This window comes from Nicotiana tomentosiformis, chromosome 7 (assembly GCF_000390325.3).
Source record: "Nicotiana tomentosiformis chromosome 7, ASM39032v3, whole genome shotgun sequence".
NCBI lineage: Eukaryota > Viridiplantae > Streptophyta > Magnoliopsida > Solanales > Solanaceae > Nicotiana > Nicotiana tomentosiformis.
Window position 1 is genome coordinate 53,423,765 of NC_090818.1, and position 11,986 is coordinate 53,435,750.

Sequence of the window (11,986 nt, forward strand, 5' to 3'; positions counted from 1 at the left end):
AAGGTTGTGAGCCTTTCGTACCGAGACCCATGAAAGGTGAACGATGTGCTCATCGTCGGGGGTAATAAAGCAATGCTCCCGGGACCCAAAACAAGCTCTAAGACCTCGGAAAATATGGCAAACGGTTACGAACGACTAACAGAGGGCCGTGATATCCGTACCTAACCGGATATCACGGCACAGATCTCACCCGATTTGGTTACAGATCAGTAATTAACGAGAAAGAGAGATTTTTACCTTTTTTAGACTTGTACTAGAGATGAAGCTCTCCTACTATATAAAGGGAAAGTTTTTCTTTGATAACAAACTATGTAACACGCAAACCAAGGCAATATAATTTATTTTTCTTCTTCCTAGCTATTGAAAAATTTTTACTTTACTGTTTGTTCTTCATTCAAAATTGGCTTCGCACCAAGGGTCTGATCGAGGGCAAAACTACTGATCAACCTAAGTTTGAGTTGGGTTGTAACATTACAATTGGTTTGATTACCCATTTTGTCTTTAACTCGTTTATTTGATATTCTTGATTGTTTGTGTTGAATCAATCCACATATCTTTAAAATTGCGTATAAATTTAATTGTTCTCTGTTTTAAGGATAAACAGTTTGGTGCTCACCATGTGGATAAGGATAATAGTGGTGGTTTGATACAAATCTCCATAACAAACTCTATTTTACGCTTGTTCTTTAAAGTCTTATTTTTAGGTCAGTTTAGATATGTCAAATTCTTAGTCTGCCCACTTGAAAGTTGACGTTGAATTTGGCAATAATGGCCAAAACAATAATCGAGTATATAGCAATGAGGTGTCTCCTGCTAATCCCAATGGAGTCCCAGTTGTCAATCCGGTCGATGCTAACTCATATGTGGCTATCGACGTCAATTTGCCAATGGATCCAAAAAACAATGTTTGCGGGGTACCCCGACCAACAACTCGAGAAGCGCCCAAATGCGATGGGGTAAGCCTACAGTTAATCTTCGAAATGTTGCAGGCTCAACATGCGGTGATCGCGCAGTTACAGAATCAAAGCCACGCCCGAGCAATCCCGAAAAAACATTAGAAGAAATGAACAGATCACCGAGAGACCGGGTGAAGCTAAGCCTGGGATCAATCCCGAAATAATAAAAATACTTGAAGCATTAACGAAGCTGGTGGAGTCAGGTGAAAAGAAAATTGAGGCCAATGACAAGAAGGTGGAAACATAAAATTCCACAGGTCGAGCAAATCCGAGGAGCATCCCCGATATTGAAAGGGCCGGATTTCAAGAAGTTTATCCAAAAGCCTTTTCCTTCGCGCGCGCTATCAAAGACGATCCCAAAGAGATTTTGTATGCTTGATATCCCGAAGTATAACGGAATCACGAATTCGAATGAGCATGTGACCTCCTACACATGCGCAATCAAAGAGAACGACTTGGAAGATGATGAAATCGAGCCGGTGTTACTGAAGAAGTTTGGGGAGACCTTGTCCAAAGGAGAGATGATATGATATCACAACTTATCCCCCCCCTCCCCCTGCAATTCCATTGACTTGTTTTCCATGCTTGCATATGCTTTCATGAAAGCCCATGCCGGGGACATCAAGGTCGAGACTAGAAAGTCGAACCTTTTCAATTTTAAACAAATAGATAATGAGATGTTGAGGGAGTTCGTGTCGAGGTTCTAGATGGAACGAATGGACCTGCCTCTGATTGCAGATGATTGGGCAGTTCAGGCATTCACTCACGGGCTTAACCCCTGAAACTCCTTGGCTTCACAGTAGCTGAAACAAAATTTAGTAGAGCACCCGGCGGTGACCGACGTCCACAACAGGTACTGTTGACCTTCAATTTTGACCCTACGCATTTAAAAATTAACTTATGTAGGATTTCTAGTAAAAAATGACAAAACTATAGTTTTTTGCACATTATTTAGCTTTAATGCAATTTTTTGATAATTATTCCCATTTTTACAAAATATGGGAATTTCTATCATTTTATTGCAATTAGCTAAATACTACCGTATTTTTGCATTTTTCTAATCAAATTATTTATTGATAATTTTCAAATATTAGGATATTCTATCAATTTGTTGTCATTTCAAGCAAAAATGAAATAATAATTATTACATCATTGTTGTATTCATTGCTATTTTTAAACAAATAATCAATTCATTATGTTTGCTAGCCGGAAAAAATCGCAAAACAGTAATGGTGACTCAGCTAGCCAAAACTCCAGATCTGGCCGGAATTCAAGTTCTCCGGCGACCCGTTTGTGCGTCGTTCCGATGGTCCCTCAGTTGTAACGACGCCTCGGACTACCCTCGCCGAGGTCTGGGATGTGAGCTAGATTAAAAGGAGTATTAACGTACATGCGGGAATAGTACATACAGTTGAGGGAGTGATACTTAACATGAGGAATATAAGTTAGTTATTACTTTACTAGTTTACGGTTAAGTCCACTTACGTTTTAAGTGTAAGAACTGTTATATACACATTCACTCTTCTATGTTTTCCTATTTGGACACTTTGCGTCCTAGTCCCTAGTTAGGCATATCAATATTTGTATAGAGTTAAGCTCTTATTTGCTTTTTCAAGAAATGAACCCTAACAATTTTTTGCTTCTTCTTAGCTATTCCCCATTCAATTACTGCAATTTTCTTAATTTTTAGAATTAATTACAACAGTGGTATCAGACCAGGGTCCTCGCACCGTGGTATTCAACCATGTCTTCAGAATTTAAAGAGGTTTTGGATAGGTTGGATAGAATGGCTATTGATGTAGCTAACTTTGGGGTTCGTCAAAGTCAGTTAAAGAATGTTCTTGAGCAGGCTTTTCGTGAACTCAAAGAGTCTTTAGAGGTTGATCGCAATTCCGGCAGAGATAAACAACCAGCCCAAATGGAAAATAGACGAGAAGAGATCTATTCTCCTACAGAAGGACCCTTGAGATGCCCAGGTACATAGAATCGACCCTCTACTAGTCGTTCTACCTTACAATCTGCACAAACTTCATCCCCATCTATAACCCTCACACCATTAGTGAACTTAGGTCGAAATATCCAACATCAACCCGTTCCCAAACCAATTTCCACCTAAATTCGATAAAACTAGACCCATTTTCAGCCGATTCCAGCAAAAATGCAAACCCCACACTTCCATCATGCTTTACCCTCACCTTTAAATTTTTTTTCATCACAAATACCTCCAACCATATACCTTTCAAACAACTAAAACCCTTGCCCTATGAACCCTCAACTCTATTACTCTTCATATCCTCAAAACGTTCAGCCTTTGTATCCCCAGAATTACTATACCCCAAATTAAATTACCTCTTATCCCAAACACAAAATCTTCAGTCAGTTACACGTTTGATGAAAATTGATTTCCCTAGATTAAGGGTGGTGTAACATCCCGGAAAATTTCGAAGAGTTTTAAGACCATTAAGGAGATTGACATGTGCTAATTATATTAATTCGGGTATGAACAAGACTAATAATTTGAATAATATCAATTGATAATGATAATATATGTATGAGGTGCATTAATAATGGTTTATGGTCTAAGAAGAGTCCTAAAGCTAAGTCAAGTTGAAAAGTTTATGATGGGATAAAGTTTCAAGTGAGTTCACACAAGACCTAACTTCAAACAAGCATAACTCTCACGATATGCAGATTTATATGGTTTATAACCTATCAAAAGAAAGGTCTAGTTTCTAGTTTCTAATACTTCAAACCGTTTGTCATTTGGAGATTCCTACAAGAAGTTATGATATGTTTACTAAATGATGTCAGAACAGCTACGCGAGTCTTGCGTAGCTTACGCAGAGGCAAATCCAGTAGCTTCAAGGGTCATTTTAAGAGGTGAAAACATGCGTTTAGAGAGAGAATGAGTTAGTTCTTCATCTTGGAATGGTCGAGAAAGTTGCACCATTAATTTTATCCCCTCCAAAAATCATGTTAATAGTCAAACGAGAGAGTCTTCTTCTATCTTCGAAGGCTCCGCATTATCCCATCTACAGCCGTAATTGTTCTTGGCTCGGTCGCTCAAGAACTCCCTGAGATGGCCATTCCTCAACAATGTCGCCACCTCTTCGTGCAGATGCTGGTAGCCCCCAGTTTTGTGCTCGTGATTCCCATGATATTAGCACTATAAGTTAGGATCCCTCTGGTTAGGATCGAATTTGATTGGCTTTGGGAATCACAATTCTTTGATATTTCTCATCGTTGATACCAACTCCACTACGACGCTGATGTTGAGTTGTAATCCGATAACCTAGGATATGTGGAATCCTGGGCCCTTGATACCTCATGTTCTTCTAATGACCTCTAATTTCAGCCAAGATTAGTTCTTATATCGGGAGAAAACCTATCTGAGGACCAGAACCCTTTGCTGCCACGTCCTTCGGTTCTTTCGTATGGCAGGAAACGACCTTTAGAAGATTGTCGATCTGCATCGAAATCGCTTTTGAACTTATCCTAGTTCTTGTCTTGGTCTCATCCCTTGGTTGATGTCGGGAACCCTAGTTGATTGTCTTTTATCCTTATTTTTGACTCATAACGGTTATGGACGTCCGCCCATGTGGTCGCTTGGAATTCGAGCAGGCTTTCTTTCAACTTTCGGGAGGCGCCAGAACTCCTTAGATTCAAACCCTTTGTGAATGCCTCCACTTCCCACTCATCCGGTACAACCGGTAGCAACATCCTCTCTTTCTGGAACCTGATCATGAACTCCCGCAGCAATTTGGACTCACCTTGCGCTATCCTACATATGTTTGCCTTCCTGGCTTGTACCTTCCTTGCCCCGGCATGGGACTTTGTGAATCTCATGAGCTCGGTTTTGAAGGGGTCATTCCCATTATCGTTACTAGATCCGATACCGGTCCCCCCGTCACTGTCAAAACTGACCTCACCCCTTAGGGTGTTGTTATTAACACTTTGAGTTGTTTGATTTGCAGGAACGCCGGGAGGAACCGAGCCCCTTCCGTTTGCGTTGTTGGAAGTGCATGACAACACTTGTTTCAACTCTATCATCACCCGACCCTGCCTTGAGAAGTGGCCCATGATGGATTTCTATTGCTCTCTTAGGAATCTCACTGTTTTCCGCAATGTGTTCCTCCTCCGCGTCATCGAGAGTTGGCTCACGTACATGTCGGGGGTATTGCCCTTCACGAACCGGGGTGGCCTCGTCCCCATCGTTACAGGTGTCGCTAATTAAATCTTCATGTTGAGTAAACTTTCCGTGTACCTCAACGTTGTGCATGATGTTGACATCATTAGCTGCCATTTTCGATTTCTTGCTAAGGAAAAAATCAAACAAGTCAGTAACAAACGTACAGATCAAAGCAATTACGCAACTGTCCACGATGGGCGCCAAACTGTTTACCCGCAAAATAGTACAGTTGAATTTATTACGTGGTTTATAGATAAGAGAATTGATTTGATCCAAAAATGGTAAATAAATCAGGTTAAAAGTAAGACTTAGCGATTAAAATTGAAGAAGATGACAAGCATGGCTCCGAGAACAACGTCTTCAAGGAGAGAAATGAGAACAATATAAAAAAGCAATTAAAATTGTACAATTGAGAGCGAAAATGGAGTACAACATATATTTTTGCCAAGAACTTCTAGTCTTACAATGGCTGTTGAGCCTGCTATTTATAGCTATACCTAGGAAAACAAGATCGTAGGATCAAGCTGGTCTTAAATGATAATAAATGAGTCATTGATGAATATGTAACGGTAGACTATGAATGCAAATATTCTCTGCAACGGCTTCCCACTTAATGTCAGAGGAAATTCTTCATTGAATGTTATCCAATATCAAATATACAATCTAAACCCGTTGACCGTACTCCCTTCGGGTTTACCCGATGTCAAGTGCAATTGTTATTTCCGATACTGGTTGTTACTTCATTTGTCTTTTACCTGTCTTCGGTTCCACGTGTCATACTATCATTTGATCATTTATTATAAACCAATTTTACCCTATACATCTGTGTCACTAAAATTCCCTGTATGATCAAAGTATGCCATGGAAAAAAAATAAGAAACGGGATTGGAGTAATTTAAGCCAGCTTGGCTTTGCTAATGTGGCTTGTTTATGTGGGTTTATATATATATATATATTATGACAAACCATATATCCATAAGTTGAGTAACTTTGTAGTTACAAAAATTGACTTTTGTTTACTATTTGAGAAGTTACCTCGTGCTGAAACTGTAATAATTAACTTGTAAGGTTCAGAAATGACTTCGCATCGTAGACTTTGACTAGGATTGTACACCTTAAGATATATTTTGCCTCCCAAGCTGGATAATTTTATCGATCATTTGTGCTTAAGTTGAACCACTAGATAATCCAGTTCTCTTATATTTATGGAGTACATGAAGAAACCAAAATCTAGTTCGTAGTTTGGAGGTTGTTTGATAATAGTATTTCGGCAGTGAAAAATGAACAGCTTAAGTGCCACTTTAAAAACTTTTACAAATTTTAAGTGAAATTGACTTGACTTATAACTAAATCTGAAATGAAAGAACACCGGATATATGTCATAGGATATTATCTCACGTAATTATATACTGGAACCTATAAAAGACAACTTGTTAAATATTTAAATAATAATTTTTTAAAAGCATCAACATATAAGAATAATTTAAACTGAAAATTTTCAGAAAATTCTCCACTAGATTGGATGTTAAAAATAGAATAAAACTTGCTGTTTGTTTCAAATCTATATTGTGATGGAGAAAAATCGATTACATATCGGATAACAAGTGACATGGAGCAAAATTATGATAATTGTAAGATATTTACCCCCGTAATTCAAGTCATTTCTTCGTTTAGAAGTAAAATATTTTCTTTTAAGGCAACACTCATCAATGTAAGATTATTAAAAACTGAAGAATAATTTTATAGAAAACATAGTTGCTGAACATTTTATACCATGCCGGCAACACATCTTTGAAAAAAGAATAATACGACCATCTCTTTAATCTGGAGGAAAGAAAAATAAAAGAGAGAAAAATCAAAAGAAAAAGATGGATTAAGAAGCCTATGAAATTAAAGTCAACGTATATTGAAAACAAGGTAGGATTGGCCTCCGGCACCAACAAGCCATTTTTGTCTTTATCTTATCCCAATTTAAATAAGAGTAAACTTTTTTTTTTACCAATCCCAAATTAGGAGGATCTATAGTATTTTCACACTTTCCCTCCAGCGTGACTCGAACTAAGAACCTAACGGTCGTAGGTGAAGGTGTTTTTAGCAACTGAACACTACTTGAACAAACAGAGAAATATAAAATGGCCATATATTCTTTTCTCTCTCTCAAAATATATACTTTTTAAATTTGATCCGTCCCTAAATCTTACTCTCCTCCTTCACAATCACCATCACCATGGATCGCCTTCAGAATTTCTAGGGATAGGATATGTAAGAATTTTGTGCCTTTTTAAAAAAACAATTCTATCTATGAAAATTTAAAAGGGTAGTTAGAGTACTACAATGATAAAGTCTTGCAACCCAACAAAAAAATACTTTTAGAGGCCATCACATTCGCATGTTAGTTTTTAAATATATATTTTGGGTATATTATGCTCTTTCGGGTTGCCATTATTGCACATTATCTCATATCATTATTATAAAATTTATATTACAATATACTGAACTTTTATCATATGCATACTTTAAGAATTTCTTTAGTTATAAGGGCATTTGGACACACATTATTTGCAATTAAATATTTAATTTATAATTTTATCTATTATTTTAATTTTACTTTAGATAAAAACAAATTGAACCTAAAAGTTTTGTTTGAGTATCTCAGAGGGTTTAATGTTTCTCTCACAAAAGTTTAACTTCTTCTCTAAGTAAAATTCATGTCAAATAATTCCAACTTCAATTTTAACGCAAAATGCTATTTTTTCAAACTTCAACCAAATATTGTTCAAACATAATTATTTAAAATGAATAAGTAATCAGTATCTGCAGTTAACAATCGTAAAATAATTTTTTTTTTGTTGGTTAACATTATTTATTTTTTTCAAATACGAAAAGATACTTTCAAAACTTTAATATATGTATGATCAAACTATTAGGAGTATTATTGTTTATGAAAGAAAAGGCTAAATGGGAAAAACGGGGAATTGACTCGGTGATGACACCGATATAAGTTTGCTTGAGGAACACTCATCTTTCTCTTCCTTTCCGGCTAGGGACAAAGTTCCATTGTAAAAAGGAATCATTTTAAATATACTTTTTTCTCTATTTTCTGTTCACACTTTACCTAAAAAAAAAAAAAGCAACACATCATACACAAATTCTTCGTCTTCTTCACATACACCTATAATTAATATTTATATATACAAAAATAAGTGTTAGAATTATAATCTCATTTGTAGATATGATCGAATTGAATTGGATAATGAGTCATTTTTTATTTACTAAATAAAATTTAGGTAATCAAGTAAGATAAAATTAAGTGAAAAGCCACATATATGTCTATAGACTACTGCAGATAATAGTGGAGTTATAATTCATACGGAATATCTTTCAAAATAATATTTGTTTCTTTCACTCGCAAGAACATAAAATAGAACTTCATTATAAACAAAGTGGATCGTAAAGGAGATTAATATATGCAAAGAGTAGATGATATGAATATCTAAAATATTATGATAAAAATGATCATTGGTAGTTTCTGAATATCAAAGCAAAATTAACGATTTGTTTTATTTACCAAACTTAAATTGTTTTATCATCCTACTTAACAAATAATGCAGAATGCCTTTAAATTTTTTTAGTTAAACTTATTCCCACCAACTAATCTTTGTATGTACAGGAACATGCACACACGAAAACAGATCCTAAGCACATAAAGAAAGACAAAAACATTTGCTTTGGTACTATTTGTTAACGGATGAATACAGAAACATACATAGAGGATAAAATTAAGAAAATAAAATTTATATTGATAATCCATGAAAAAAGACTATCAAAATGTTGGACAATCAACTTTCTCTAATTACATATCTAATTTAATATATGAAAGAGGTCCAACAATAAACCGCCGACTAAAAAAGTATTATTCTCCGCTGACTTCACATAAAAGTAACCAATATAATCATACTCATTAAAAGAAAAGGTTACCGTATACTCATAATTAAAGACACAAATTTGCAAGGATATAAATAATCAGTGGAAATATAAATACTGATTTATTAATTACAGTAAATCAAAATAAACATTAAAATATAATTGAGTAAAGTTAAGGAATGAGAACAATATCACCCAAAATGGGAACACGAAAACTAAGAAATAAAGGACGAAGAAGAAACATACCACATACACAAATGCACATGTATACTGACTCCTTAAAAGGAATAGTTGTGATTGTTATTGTTGGCTTGATAAAATGAATAGTTGTGACTTTTGGCATTGGCTTGACAACTCTTCGATGGAATAAGCTTTTTTTATAACTAAGTTATTAAAATGATGTAGAAGAGTATTTTAGTAATTCAACTTTTTAGTTTAGGACTTTTTATTTTTAATATAATATAAATATAAATATAGATATAGATAGATATAGATATAGATGAGTAGACAACCCTTTGGAATTCGGCTGCGTGTGTCTTTTGCTTGAAAAAAAATAATAATTATGTAATTGGTTTTAATAAAGGAAAAAAATTATTAATTTTCTATATGGATAATACATTATCTGTCAGATCTCACTTGTGAGATTATACTGGATTTGTTATTATTACTGTGCACAACGTACTATTGGACTATTTATATTTCAATGTTACATTTGTTGATGATGAACATTGAACAAGACTACTGTAAAATTAAATTGTTAGAATATAGAATAAGCTAAAACATATTCCTAGCGACCCACAAATAAATTACCGAACTTTCATGAATTACTATAATACCAAATTGATTGCTACTCTTCTTGAATTGAAATATACATGCACTCAATGTGTTCTGTTTAATAATATTTTCGTTGAGTTTTAAGTTATACCCCATCGATAGTTATTATTTAAGTTATATAATGTGTTCATGTATTTCAATATAGAGTTAATTCAACATTACTTATAGATTTTAAATGTTACAATTCTTTTTGTCATATATTTATTTTATTATACGTATATATATATATATATATATATATATATATATATATATATATATATATATATATATATATATATGTTATTTGAACAAGTAATTATGAAATATATAGTAGAATATTATTGGTGTATAATATAATACTAGTTTCTATCAACGTGCGTTGCACGTTAATAATTTTGTAAATTATTTATATGAAAGAACAATAAATTTAACTAAGTTTATACACCCCGACACACACAACAACAATTATTTATATAAAAAAATATTATTATATTAACATAATACATAAACTCAAAATGATTGGACATCACCTGAACCTACAAAATGATCAATCTAGTTAAATATTAGGAAATATGTCAAATATACTCCTATACTATCAAAAATTGTCTACATTTAACCTCTGTTATACTTTGGGTACAAAAATACCCCTACGTTAATAAACTTATCACAAATACCCCTAACCCTAATGAAACCTCCATCATCACCAAATGCCACTATTCCAATCTTCTTCTCCATTCCCTCCTCCGTTCACCACCCATATCTCCACCTTCTCACCACCAAAAATGATGAACCACCATTATCTTCACCTTCAGGCCTCCATCATTTTAGATTGTTAGGATCACCTCTGACATTAACTTAATCTTCAAAAAAAGGGAGAAAAACCATTGCCTCCTTTTCACCATAACCATCACTACTATTCCGCCCTTTACTGCCTAATGTAAACACAATTAGACCAAAATCCTTCACTCTCATTCATCTTTTACTCACGAGAGAGACTCTCGACCACCCACTTCATAAATTTCGAGATCCGTAGTCCAGAACACTGCCAACAACCTTCCTTTGGAGAGTCTTCTCAAATTTAAAATATCCTTTGATGTTGTACGCTATTAACTAAACACTGAATTTGAATCCAACGTAATTCGAATTTTCACTGATTTTGATACTTTGAAGCAATTATGTCACGACCCGAAATTTCACCACAGACGTCATGATGGCACCTAGTCTCTAAGACTAGGTAAGCCGATTTCAATTATATTTTTGAAACTATTTTTTTTAATAAGTAATCAAAATAACAACGGAACAAATATAAATATACAACCTCCCAAGACTGGTAGTACTGAGTCACGAACTCTAGCTGAATACATGAAATGATCACGAGGACCAAATATACAATACTGTTTGATTAAAAATTGACAGTACAATGAAATGAACAGACTCCAAGGGAATGCGACGACCAAGCAGCTCTACCTTGAATCTTTGCGATCACACTCTAACTCTGTCCGGGCCCGATACCTCCAATATCTGGTTCTGCACAAAAATATGCAGAAGTGTAGTATGAGTACACCACGGTTAGTACCCAATAAGTATCAAGACTAACCTCAGTGGAGTAGAGATGAGGTACAGTCAAGACACTCACTAGTCTAATAACCTGTGCAATATAGCATACAAAATAATACTGGAAAATAACTAGCAATGATAACAACAAAATCAGTCAGTGATATAACAGCAATGCAACAAGAACTTCATAATTATTGCTAAGACGAATAAGGAACACAAGTACAACCAATTAATCAAGTCATTCAAATATAAATTCTTTCGCGTATATGTTTTTCAAATAATAATATTCAGGATATAATACTTTTCAATAAATATATTTTCAAGTAAAAGTTACCATGTGACACCCCATTTCACAATCATAAGAATTACGGATCTCAGTCCACTTTCATATTTTTTACGGCACCTCGTGCCCATATTTCTATCACCATCACATGGACAACTCACGTGTCAAAATATCAATGTATATAAGATCCGTAGGATCAATTTATTTTCACTAAAGTAAGGTTAAAATCTTTAAATTAAGTAACATCAATAACAACGACAA